A 13837-nucleotide genomic window follows, 5' to 3' on the forward strand; every position below is an offset into this window, starting at 1 on the left:
AGAGGGGTGTTGGCGATGAAATCAGTAAATGGGTGACGACATCTGGGTTGGGATGGTGGATGAGGGTGGGAAAAGTTGATGTAAAGTTGTGAGGTGGGATATTGGTGGTGGGGAGGGTGGGAGGGATGTTGTAAGGTGGGATGTGGGTGGTGGGGAGGGTGGCGGCGGTGGTAGGAGCTGTAGTGTTTTCTGGAAGGGTGGGATGGAAGTGTGTATGATGGGTTGAGAGGATGGGAGTTTGTTGAGTGGTAGTGAAGGTGTGCGGTGTGGGATTGTACTCGTTTTCTTCTTTAGTAGGCTGGAAAGTTTGGGACTTTGCGGCATCGGATGTTTCCTTAGCCTTTCCCTTTTGAGTGGGATCGGCTTCGATCTTTCTCCTTAGACGTGAGTTTTCCTGTCGTAGTGCCTCCATTTCATCAGCACTACGCTTTTTCAAATAAGATAGTTCTTGTTGCATTTTGGCTTGGCCGTCCAGGATAGCGACCAAGTCCGAAGTGGTAGTAGCAGGTGCTACAGGACCTGCTTCAGCTTGCTTGTTAACTCCTGCTCTGTTGCGGGTAGAAACCATCTTTGAGAGAATGCGGGTTGGTTCGTAAAGTATTACTTTGTGCCCCACGGTGGGCGCCAATTGTTCCTGCGAAGAACAAATAAGAGATGTCAGACACAAATGTTACCTTACCTCAATCCGCAATCTCCTCAGTTCTGGCTGGCATATGTTGTTTGTTGGTATCTCGGTTTGGACCGGTTTGGACCCGAGAGGGGTTACCTAAGGAGAAGACTCCAACGCTCAAGTCAGCAAAGAACTCTTAGAAAGTCAAATCTCGAGATTAAGGGATTAATGAATGTGTACCTTTAATTCGTGGGGTCCATGCGAATTTATAGATTATTAATTATGTCTGGCCACGTCATGGGTTGGGCCTCTATTTAGGTCGCAGGTGGGCCTGGGCCTAGCCCAGGCCCCTTAGCTCAATCATTGTGGGCCTTAGGGGCTTTGCGAGTAATGCTCTAGGTCTGTCAGGTTCTCGCTTAATTTCCTTAAGTTAGCGGCTTGGGCCGGTTATTCTTTATTCGCTTAGCATATATGGTGATCATTTGCGTCCTTGGGGGTTATGTAGGCGGGTTTCACGGTTATAGTCAGGCTAAGCCGCCTAGGTGTAGTACACAAGTCCCCTAGCCTTTGCCGGTGTATCTATAGCGGCAAAGGATGAGAAGTGTTGGTGTGTTTCGTTGAGCCGCCTAGATGTAATACATATTAAAACAACAAAAGAAACCACTGTGGATGGGAACTTCAACCATGTCCTACAACAAGCCAAAGGAGAAAACTGTTATGTAGCACTACATAAATGCAACAAGGGCCAATTAACAAACATGAGACTTAAGTACTAAACCTATCACTACTGAAGCCTATGCATGTAGAAGAGAAAGATAGAGGGTGCACGAATAATTTGTCATTTCTAGCACACCTCTAGTTTACTTGATTTCAAATATGAAAACAACACTATTCTACTTATTTTAATTACTTAACCACTATGTAGACAACTTTTGAACTGTAGAAGAAAGATAAAAATGAAGTCAAAATTTGAAATTAACAAGAAAAATATAATTTCACTACTTAGAACCTAAAACTAAAATTAGTGCTAATATTATAAATCTGAGAATAAAATTGTAATTCAAGTATCTAAGTAGGTTTTGAATGATAAAGGACTATAATAAACTGAACATCCATCTCAAATTCACTAGGGAATCAAAATACGCCTATATGACTAAAATTTAGAACACTATAATTAGTAAAATTGAACTAGAAACCACAACCAAGGGTATTATCTACTTCAAACATTATCTAACAAAGAAGTAAACATTCACACAACCTTAAAATCATCAAACTAGACTAACTACACTTACAATTTCTTAAGAAAACTGAAAATGATAAATTTGACTACATGAAACTAGAAAAAAGGCTAAAACTAATGAAGAGTTAAATCAATTAATGGGGGAAAATTGTTTGAGTTTGAAGAGAAGAAAGAAAGAAAGGAATGAAGAGAAAATAGAGACAAGATAGGTAGTAAGGGTTGGTGGAGGGCAGGGTGTTAGTGATTCACGTATGCCTCCTCCTAAACCCTTAACTAGTTTGTAGCCAAGTTGGGTTTAAGAGGTGGTTTTGTGATTTTTAAGTTTTTGATTTAGTTTCAACATTCACTTAGTCAAGTTTTTCATATATAAGCAAATTTTAGGTCATTTGCATGACATAATTCTTATGTTACTTTATTCAAGCATTTCATCAAGCACTTGGTGAAACCATATTCTTCATTGAGGTATTTTATCAAACAATTTCTGATTTTGCATTTAGGCATAAAATTATGACAACTTAGTACTTAGAACACATTCGTTGCATGTTTCAAAACAGTTTTGCATATTGTGTAGGCCATTATAAAGCTCACACACACACTCAATTCTTTGAAAATCGTCATATTTAACCTTTAAAAAGTTGAGTTGAGATAACTATTTCACAACAAAAATGTGCATGAAAACAAGCAGTAAACTAAAATTGGTAAAAACAGCAACAAGGACGTACTCAATAAACATAAAATGATTAAAGGAACCTAAGAAATAAATCAAAACTGAAATCCTACCTAAAACTCAAAATTTCACTACCTAAAACCTCTAAAAACACTCTAAAAGATGGCCAAAACTAAGGTTATGCTAAAGCATGAGCAAAACTAGAGAAAAACTACCTATACAAGGTTAAAATGACTTAAGAAAACTTACTCCTAAATCATAAACTATCAACTATAAGATTTACCTAACATCACTACCTAAAACCAAAATATGAGTAGAAAACAACTCACACTGCTAAAACTAACTACAACTCAAATTCTAGGTACTTAAGACCAAAAAGTAGCACTACATTATGATAAAACTACAGAAATTTAGAATTACGGATAACTACTACACAAAAATCTTATAAAACTAGTTGGACAACTTCTAATGAGCAAAAGAAAATTGGAAAATAGATTACAAATCATAATGAACATGGGAATTAAAATCTGCCGAGTGAAAGCTCCAAAATGAACTAGAAATTGGTCAAAATGAGCTTAGATAACCCAAATCAGCTAAGGAAATGTTATGCAATGATGCAAACATAATCTAAATAGTATATGAATGATGAAAACAAAGGTAAAATTCAGGAAACATGGTGCACAAAAATTGATGTGTGGAGACTCAAAATTTAAGTATTTGACAGCAAAAATGTGCATGAAAACAACCTAATTTAAACAACAACTAAAATTTATCTAAAATAGTTCCTACAAGTTTTAAGTAGTAAAATACAATTAAAACCAAGGTTAATCACTGCAAAATATAAAGGAATGAAATTGTAATATATGCACTACTTTTATTTAAGCAAAAAGAAGACAAGAAAAAGGTAGCTTCCAAAATTGAACTCTACCACCTAAACTGATTTTTATGCTTTATCACAATCAAACAAAAAGCTAATCATGCAAGCAAATTGTAAATGATAAAACTAAGTTAAAACTACACTTATATACTAAAGAAAACTAAAGATGCATAATATGTGTGTTTAGGTGTTTTCATTGAATTATAGTGCGTAATTTGTGTGTGTTTTAGGGATGGAGTAAAATTGAATCAAAGGAGGAGTCAATAAGAGTTGAATGGAGCTTAAGAAAGAGCTAAATACAACATAATAGCAACCTAGTGCATAAAAGCTGCTAGGATGAGTTTTTAGCTTTATAGAATGAGTTTTGCATTTTGGGATTTAGTGAGGGTGGTGATGGCCTTTGATGCCCATCACTGGCAGCTTTAGGGATTGGTTGTTGCAACAATGAATTTTCTTGATACTGTTTTAGTTTAGTTTTTAATTCTGTTTTGGTCCAAAATTAATTTTGTTTTGGTGGTTTTAGAATTTTACGTTTGCTAACATGTTTCATTACTTAGATATAGTTTGTCTTTGTTCTTTTAAGGATAGAATTTGTTTTAAATTGTTGTTTAAGATTGAATAGGTATAGTTCTGGTTTTGTGGTTTGCATCTACCTAGATTACCACATTTTAGGTTGAAAGAGTCTTTATACTTGTGCTAATTCAGTCATGCATACATAGTTTGAATAGGTTTTCATCAAGAGGATTAATGTTGATTACTTTTTACATTTTACATTGTTTAGACTTCAACTATTATTGAAATTCTTCTTTGTGTGATACACTCATGAAAATGCTCCTACTCTTAAATTTAAACATTTGACCTTAGTGTTGACTTTCACTTTGGAGGTTCAAAACCATGCACAAGTTGTTGGAAGCCTTTAAAGAAAATTAAATACATTTGTGCATAGTTGATTGAAGTTGAATTAGGGGAATTTTCTGCAGCTAATCAAACTACTGCAGAAAAGAATCATTGAATAGTTTAAGTTTTACTGCATAGTTGACTTTTTGTCTTGAAGCTCAAATGCAAGTTGTACATGTTGGAGACATTTAAAAGAGATATCATGTGAAGTGTTGAAGGCAAAAAGAACCGTTGAACTGCACTTAACAAATGCACATGGCAATGAAGAAAAATGGCAGCCAAGAATCATGAATTCATATCAATCACAGAAGAACAAACAAGAAATAACCTACATCAATTCAATACTACATGACCCATTCTCTAACATCAAAGTACACACTACCCTTGTTGCCCCTTACCTGCTTATTTCTCCTCCAATATGTGTTCACCTTGCACTATCAACCTTTGCTCCACCACTTTGTCTTTAGACCCAGACTGGTGCAGCAGCAACTGTCAACCAACTTCACAAAACAATAATTCTTCAACTCTAGCTTCAAATTCAAACCAATTGGAAACAAAATTAAACAAATTCAACAAATTGAACACTGATTCTCAATTAGAACATGTCCAATTGGATTGAACATCCCTTGAAAACAACACTCACCCAAAACACACCTGTTTGATGTTGGCGAGAAAGGTGGTGGCTACAGCGAGCTCGAGGAGATGTAATTGGCCAAGGCGAAACGAAACCCGTTTTCCACGAGCTGGAGCGTACGCATGCCTTCTGCTTTTTTATGGTGGCTCATCGGCGAACGGGGTGGTAAGGCAGCGGTTTGGAAAGGCTTAGATGAAGAATTGGTAGAGGGCTTAGATGAACGATTGTGGCGGAGTGAAATTAGGGCAAATTGGATTCAAGTTCAAGTAGCACACGGTTTTAATAAAACTTAGAGACCAATAATAAAAGAAGAAACAAATAAAATGGAAAGCATAGAAGGTGGTGCAATGGAGGAAGCACGCCACTCATAAAGGGAGGGATCTAAGCCAACCAAACCCTAAAGATGAGTGAATGGTGCCGCCACTTGCAAGCAAGATAAGGCAAAGGTCAGTTTCACTTCATGGAATGAAAGCTCACATAAATTTAATGGTTGAAACACAAGGTTTATAACATCAAAATGGTAAACCCTTTTACAAGACAAGGAGCCCCCTTTAAATAGAAGTCCATAGGGGTCCTTTAGCAAAAACACAAACATGAAAGGGATCAACTAGCAAACCCTAATTCCTAGGCTAGGAATGCCACACGGCCAAAATGAGAGGCATTGATTGGTGGATGCATTTCCATGAGAATTCTAGGCCAAAAGGGGAAGGAGACCAAGTAGCTTTCAAAGGAATCATCCAAAATGGCAAAAGGAGACAAGGTACATGTCTACTTTTGCTTTTACTTTATGCTTTTTGCTTTTCTCTCTCATCCACATCATCCACATGCTCCAATCACCGTGCACCACCTAGCATGCTCTAGTTTCTTTAATTACCTACAAAAACAAGACAAACAAAGATTAGCATGTTGGTTTAAGTTAAGCTAATCTTGGTCAAAGGTCAACTTTGGTCAAAGTCAACAAGTCAACCAAAATAAGTCAACTAAAAACCAACTTAGGGAATTCAAACTAAAGTAATGGAAAACAAAGATAAAGGTGACGGAATAGAAGACTCCCCTCTAAACATGCTTCTAGTGATCCTTCTCAAGGGTGCTTCTATGGAGGTATCATGGTTGGTCATGCCTTCATTATAGGATGATACCTACTCCATTGCCTTTTTTATTGGAGGATTCGTTGACGTTGAGAGACCTCTAGTAAAGTTGTTCCCCTTTGGCTAGGAGTTTAGTGAGGAAATATGCTAGTAACTACAACTTCATAGGGCCCATGTTAGTGCAGGTTAGCCCGAATTCTAAGAGTTCCACAGACCACAATGTCATGCACATGACAAATCCATTCTAACATAGAGGTTGAAGTTGTGGAAGTAATGTTGCAACCTTTGTGATGAGAAGACTAAAGCTAAGACCATCTTCTCGATGGTTTGGTAACGTTGTTCTGTGGGTGCAGGGTCCTACTCGTGAAATACACATGATACTGCTTCCTTCCTTCCTCCATGACTAAGACCGAACTGATTACTGATTATTATACAACTAGGTACAACATCAGAGGCTGATTGGGTTTAGGACTACTGAAGATAGGTAGAGCCATGACCTCTTTTTTGAGTTGGTGAAACATGGTTTCACACTCCTTGGTCCAGTTGTAAGATTGGGCTCCCTTCAAGAGCCTAAAGAGAGACTTTTCCTTTTAAGCCAAGAATGACAACTTAGAGGTGTGTTGGGTGGTTTGTTGACATAGACGATTTGATGACCACGTCATCGATGTAGACCTGCATTACCTTGCTTATGTGTCTTGAATTTTGTTAATTTTCATTAGTCAAAGTATTCATTTTTCCATTCTAGAATAGCTAATTTGAGCATATTTGTTAATTTGAGAATAGATTCTTCACTCTTGGCCATTTTCGCATTTTTCATAGAAGTAGTGTTTATAGAGTGTTTTTAAACATCATTTTAGTGTGGTTGCATCATATTTTGAGTCCTAGGGTCTTAGGTTAGTCAAACCTAGTATTAAGAGTCAAATTTTGCTCATTTAGCATTTAAACCAAGACATTAGAGTTGACTTTAGAGTTGACTTTTTGAAAGTCTTCCAAATTGTGTGATTTGACCTTGTGGAATCATTATAAATGCCTTATTACAATTGTTGGAAGTGGTCAAACACAAAAATTTGAAGTTTGGGGTCAATTGAGCAAAAGTCTTAGTTTTCATGTTTTAGGTCATTTTAGTTTAGTTGTTCAAGTAGTGTCTAGGTAGAGCTAATCCTTCCACTTGAGCTTTCTATCAATTTGCTGGTCCTCTATCCTTAGGAAAGGTTTAATTGAAGATTTGAAGGCTTAGAAGTTCATATAACAGCACGGTCAAGTTGGTGGCAAAGCATGAAGTGTGCAAAAGTGGTAAGTTTGACCTTAGAGTTGACTTTTGCCTTTTGGACCCCAAATCAAGACCCAACCATTTGGAGAAATTTGGACACTAAATCTGACTGGTTTGGGCCTTGAAATCGCAACAAATTTGAGAGGGAGCTTCCACTACAAGAATGTAGGCTTTTTTCGTCGGCCAAAAATGGACGCCACAAGCACAAAACCGACGATAAGAAGATGATCGCGTCGGTTCAGCGACGGCCACATGGACCACGCCTATTCCCTGGAAGCAAAGCTCCTTTGCGTCGGCTAAATGGGGACGCACATTTGCTTCTTACTTATCGTCGGCTCAACCGACAAAAACATATAAAAAATACAATAATAAATTTGTATGCGTGGGTCAAGCCCACGCACTTTGGCGTCGGCCTTGCGTGGGTTTAGCCGACGCAAACAATTTGCAGTATAATTGTTAGCGTTGGCCTTGCGTGGGCTTGGCCGACGCAAATACGTGTTAAATTTGAAATAAAGAATTTACTTCCAACACATCCTAGAACATGTGCAATAGCAGAACCTGCATCCAATCCAATCCACAATTCATTATATCATTTTATTCATTTAGAAGTGAATTTGCAAACATAAAATTAAGCAAATTAAGTTTATTGTGACTTTAATTAGATCAAGTTACAGTGACACAAAATCCACGAGCTTCACAAGGTCAAGATTTATTTCATGTGATATGGCCTAAATTATGATCTTCACAACACAGGAAGAAATTCTCAACAAAAACTTATTTTGAAAAACTAGTGATCAATCCAAATGAAGACATTCTCACAGGAAATGCCAAGAATGAGCTCTGGAAATGAAAATTCTTCCAACATAATAGTCATGAAAATTTCAAAAAGCAAAAATTTGTGGTGTGCTGATGACCCATTTATAAACATAAAGCAACCACTTCTTTTGAAATTTTAACACTCCACATTATTTTAAGATACTTAAACAAAAGGGGCAGGAAACAGTGTACACTCCAACCAATTAAGCAAAACCAATCACTTTATTCAACATGTACATCACTTCACAATGGCATGAACATCATATTTCCATCAAAATACAAAAAATCAAAGCAGAGGCAAACTTCTCCTTGAGTTTACATCCCAAAACTCAGTTTCAAACATCTGAACTTTCTTACCCTCATTAAAAACAATTTTCCTCATCAATATTTTCACACAATTTTATAAAGCACTCAACTCCCAATCATTTCCAGTTATATGTCTTAAAAAACCCCCAAAAATCAATATGTGGTGAAATTAAAAGCCTAAAACAAAATAGTAGGAAAAAAAATCATAATACTTACACTCAATCATAACATCAAAACATCAAATAATTTGTAGTTCAATGCATATTCAAATTACAGTAACTCATGCACCTTAGATTCAAGATTTCAGATCAAAGCCCTTCCACCCAAAACACTTATTCTACAAACCTAATTTTGACCCATAACCAAAAAATTTCTCAATCAACTAGAACTCAATCAACAATGCAGTAAAGTTCAATCAACAAAGTACAATCACTAACCTAGACGCTTCAAAAATCCACTGGGTGCGAATAAAAACCCCCAAATCGCACCTCCGCAAAAATTCTTCCTTGTGAGAAGAGAGGTTTTGCGTTGTGTTACTGACAAGAAGTTACAGGGTGAAGGAGATCGTCATCGCGCCCTCTCTAGCTCGAACCTCCATGCTCGTCACCATAGCCGTCTCGCTAGAGCAACTCGCGACGCTGCAGAACCACGCGTCGTCGCAGCAGGTCATGTCGTCGAAGAAGCTGGTTTATTGGAGTTTCGCTCACCCACTCGCCTCGTTGAGTTTCACCCACTCCTGGAAGAAATCCCCGGTCAAAGAGAAAGAGGGAAAACTGTAGCTCACTCAAGCAAGGGTGAAAATCTGGAGGGGGGAAAGTGAAATGTGATGTTTCCCCTCTATACTTTAACCTAAAATTTATAATTTTTTTTTTACCTCATAGTGTATGCGTGGGCCGACCGACGCAAACAATTTAAATTCTTATGCGTCAGCCATCCGACGCCAGTTATTTGGTGCGTTTGCGTCGGTTAAACTCACGAGAAGCTTCAATGTATGCTTTTTTACATTTTCAGGAATAGTTAATTTTTTTTTTCTACTTAATTTTTTGTTAACGTCGATTTTACGTGGGTTTGGCCGACGTAATTTGCGTCGCACGTTGGTCCGACGCCATGATCTGGAAGCTAAAACGGTGCATTCTTGTAGTGTGCACCTTGGAAAAGCAAGAAGTGTGCAAAAGTGACATGTTTGACCTTAGAGTTGACTTTTGTCATTTGGATCCCGAATTATAAGCTAATCATTTGGAGCACTTTAGGACACTAATTTTCACTGGTTTGGTCCTTCAGATTGCAAAAAAATTGGAGAGGGGGCTGCACTTTGAAGTTTGGGTTCATTTGGTGAGAGGTGGCTTAGTGTATGATAGGTTTTAGGGTAGTTTTGGTGAGGTGGCATAAGGGGACGACTTAGGAACATTCCAGTACAGTTTTTGCACATTCCCTAGACCATGGAGACTAGTTTTTGATAGTAACACAACACCTAATGCAACAAACCCGAAATCCCCCCTAAAATCACTCATTTTCATTCCATTTTAGCCTTTGGAAGCTTGGAGAGCTCAAGCCTTGGTGAGAGGAAGGTTGGGGCAACTCCTTGTACTCATTTTTGGTATTCTAATTTGAATTTGAGCTTCAATTAATGACAATTGCAGTATTGTTCATTTGGCCTATGATTTCATAATGTTTATCATCATTTTCCACTAAACGATCACCTTGGCTACCACTTTTTGAACTTGAAATCCATCCTACGTTTCCAAATCTAGGTTCTGGAACAAGGCCTATGAATTGGTGTATCCAAAAGACCTCTATACATCATTGTTTCAGAGTAAACAAGATGAATGGGTTGGATTCAATACCAATGGTAGTAGCCAAGTTCATTTCACTCATTTCTCCACTTCATTGCACTCTTGCTACAATTTCAAGTTTCTTTTTATTCCACTACTTCACACACACCTTAGTCACTATTCCATTAAATTTCTCTCTCAATTCTCAACCATTTTGAGTTCTGTCTCATGCACACTCCTGGGATGATTCCCAAGCATTTTGAACCATCACACACCCAATTCCATCACCATTTCATCATTCACATGTTTATGGAATTTTCATGTTCACGTGCACTCAAACCCACTGTTCCATTCAAATTTCGCGTAATTTGAGCTTTTTGATTTGTTCTTGAGCTTCGTTCATCATCCACACCAAATGCACATGTTAAGAATCAAACCCTTGACCACCAACCCATGACAAGGCTCTAACCAATTGTGCTACACAATTGAATTCTTTATTTATTAATTTAAATAATACTCCCCACGCCAATTACCATTCTTGTAATAATAATTATTTTTCCTGGGTCTTACATCCACGATGGGAGCCAAATGTTCTTACTGAATCTTGAGACGAGCTTTGGGACAGGTGGCAAGGTCTAAATGGCTTTGACAGATCTTGATGAGATGCTTCTAAGGATTGAGACACAGGGGAAAATCCACCTACAAAAGACCCTCCGACGCTCAAGTCAGTAAGAGAATTAGGATCTTTGATAAGAGCAAGTATGATATGAGACTGGTGTATTTCTTGGTGAAATACTATATGTATTTATAAGACCTTTTGGGCCTTGGATCCATGTGATAAAACATGTAATGTAATATTAACCAATAACAACTTACCTTGAATAAATAATAACAATAATATTAATGTAGCCCCTTACCTGATATACCAAATATTCTGCAATATTTGGTATCAAGGGATATCAAGACGTAATCACAATACCAAGATTTGTCACAATTTATAGTAATATGTGAATATTCGCCCCAATAGATGTACCTTAGAGTATTTTGCAGTCTTTTTGGAGATGAGGCTAATTGGGCTTTATTGGACCATATTACTTAGCATCATCTATTGGATCGGATAGATACAATCACTACAACATTTTTTGCTTTAGGCAACACTAAATTTGTCCACGAATAGAAAAGTGTTGCCTAAATATGAAAAAGACAGCACTTTTATAAATATGGTTTAGTCGGTACCAAAAACAACATTTTTCAAAGTGTTGATAGTTTATACCACATTTATCCAAGTGTCTTCCTATTAAAAACTAGACGCTGCACTAAATCTAAAAACACAAAGACACCGCCAACACTAAAAACACAAACTAAACTAAGACACATTCTTAAAATTAAAAACAAAATACTCTACGCCCAAACTAAAATCCCAAAAAAAAATTAATTTCCCTCCTTCAAACCTAAGCTTAAAAAACCTAAACTCAACACCGTCTAGTCTCTCGCCTTCATCGTGGTGTAATGAATAATCTGTAAACAAAATTTATCTTCTATGATTGTTAGGTAATTCTGGTTTGAGAAAACAGACTCTGTCGTAAACCAGAATTATAAATAGGGTTAATTGTTCTTTGTGAAGGAATAATGAGAGTTTTCTAGTCTTTTGTAAACCTCTACAATCTTCCTTTGAAGTTGTGTTGTGAGTGAATATTGCTAGAGCAGTCTTGGGGTTACGTGAGAATGGTGCAGGTTCTCTTTACTATAAAGGGAGCTTGAATGAGAGGGAATTGTAATATCAATTTAGATATTACAATTGGTATTAGAGCCGGGTTCTCTTTACTGTGAAGGGAGCATGAGTGAGAGTAATATTAGTTTAGTTATTACAAGTGGTATCAGTTGCTAGGAAGACAATGGTGACTAATAGAGAATTGGAAGTTGGGATGGATTCTTATGAAAAGATTCTTCTAATGATCAAGAATTAGTGCAACAATCTTTAGAGATGATTCAGAAATCCTTAGCGGACCTTACAGCAACATTTGCAACTTCTAACATAATCAAGACATCTATGATATATGAGGAGATACAAGATGAATCGGTAACCACGATTATTTCACCGCTAAAACGGGCCCACATTCTGTTTCCTTCATTTGACGGTTCAAATTTTTGTGAGTGGAAAGCTAAGTCAGAGCAATTTTTTAATTAGAGGGAACCCCTGAAAATCAACGAAGTTATTTGTTATTATTATCGATGGATGGAAAAGCTTTTGCTTAGCAAAGGCATTACATGAAGAATATTAAGAACATGGGGAAATCTTTGCAGCAAATCATTAAAGATACAGGAAACATATTTGATTCCAGGACTATGGATGATCCCGTTGCAAGTTTGGCAAGATTAAAGCAAGAAGGAACCTTGTTGGATTATCTTGAAAGATTTGACACATTACTCGCTCGGGTACATATTTCTGAAGACTTGACTTTAAGTTTCTTCCTTTCCGGCTTGACTGTGGAATTTGAAAAATCTGTCAGGGTACATAATCCTAAAACGTTTCATGGAACAATTCGTCTTGCTCGCTTACAAGATGAAGTCATTCAAGTTATAGCATAGAAATTTTCAACAGTAAAGCCATGTACGACTGAGTAAGTTGACAAAATTGTTGAGGTAGGGTCTGCACCAGTTTCTAGTAACAGAAATTATCCTATTACTACTTTAAATCCTTCAAGTGGGAAACATTCTGCACTTGAATAGAATTCCACGTGCTCAAGTGTTCAACCTTTAAATCATAAACAAGCGAGTGAAAGGATTGCTAAAGGTCTTTGACGGTTCTGTGAGGAAAAGTGGGATAAAGATCACAAGCGTACATGTAAAGTATGGGGTAAGCTGAATGCTATATTTGGAGCACAAAATCAGATCTCGGTGAATCTTTCTGGGGATACAGAAAACGAACAAAACATTGAGTTAATTGTAAATAGTTCAGAGATAGTTCGGAAGGTTCATTCTTGTAATACTTTCCAAGGAATTACATGATACTAGATTTTTATCCGAAAGCATTGTAAATGACTTGAGGACAAGTCCTGGTTTGAACGGGGGAGATTGTAACGAATAATCTATAAACAGAATTTATTTTCTATGGTTGTTAGGTAATTTTTGTTTGAGAAAACAGATTCTATTGTAAACCAGAATTATAAATAGGGTTAATTGTCTTTGTGAAGGAATAATGAGAGTTTTCTAGTTTTGTGTAAACCTTTACAATCTTCCTTTGAAGTTGTGAGTGAGTATTGCTAGAGTGGTCCTGGGGTTACGTGAGAGTGGTGCGGGTTCTCTTTACACTGTAAAGGGAGCTTGAGTGAGAGGGAAGTTTAATATCAGTTTAGATATCACATGTGATCGCCCGCCTTCACCGCGGTCGCTTCGCCAACCTTGCCTTCAATATCTCATCGTGATCCAAAAATGCTTATTGATTGAAAATGCTTGCTAAAAATCCAAATAGCTCAGCGTTGTGCGGCGCCCTCTTATTGTTATTGGGTCCCTTCTAACGAGGAATCTCCACCTTGGTCTCCATGTCGTCGATGTTAGTGCCTTCTCATCGTGGTTGGGCTTAAGCAAGTAGTCACTCTTCTTGGTTCTCACCATATACAATATAACTTAGGTTTTTATTTTTGGTTGGTTAATTTGATT

The sequence above is a fragment of the Vigna unguiculata genome, chromosome 11 (assembly GCF_037176805.1).
Source record: "Vigna unguiculata cultivar grain cowpea cultivar isolate G323 ecotype 2 chromosome 11, ASM3717680v1, whole genome shotgun sequence".
NCBI classification, from domain to species: domain Eukaryota; kingdom Viridiplantae; phylum Streptophyta; class Magnoliopsida; order Fabales; family Fabaceae; genus Vigna; species Vigna unguiculata.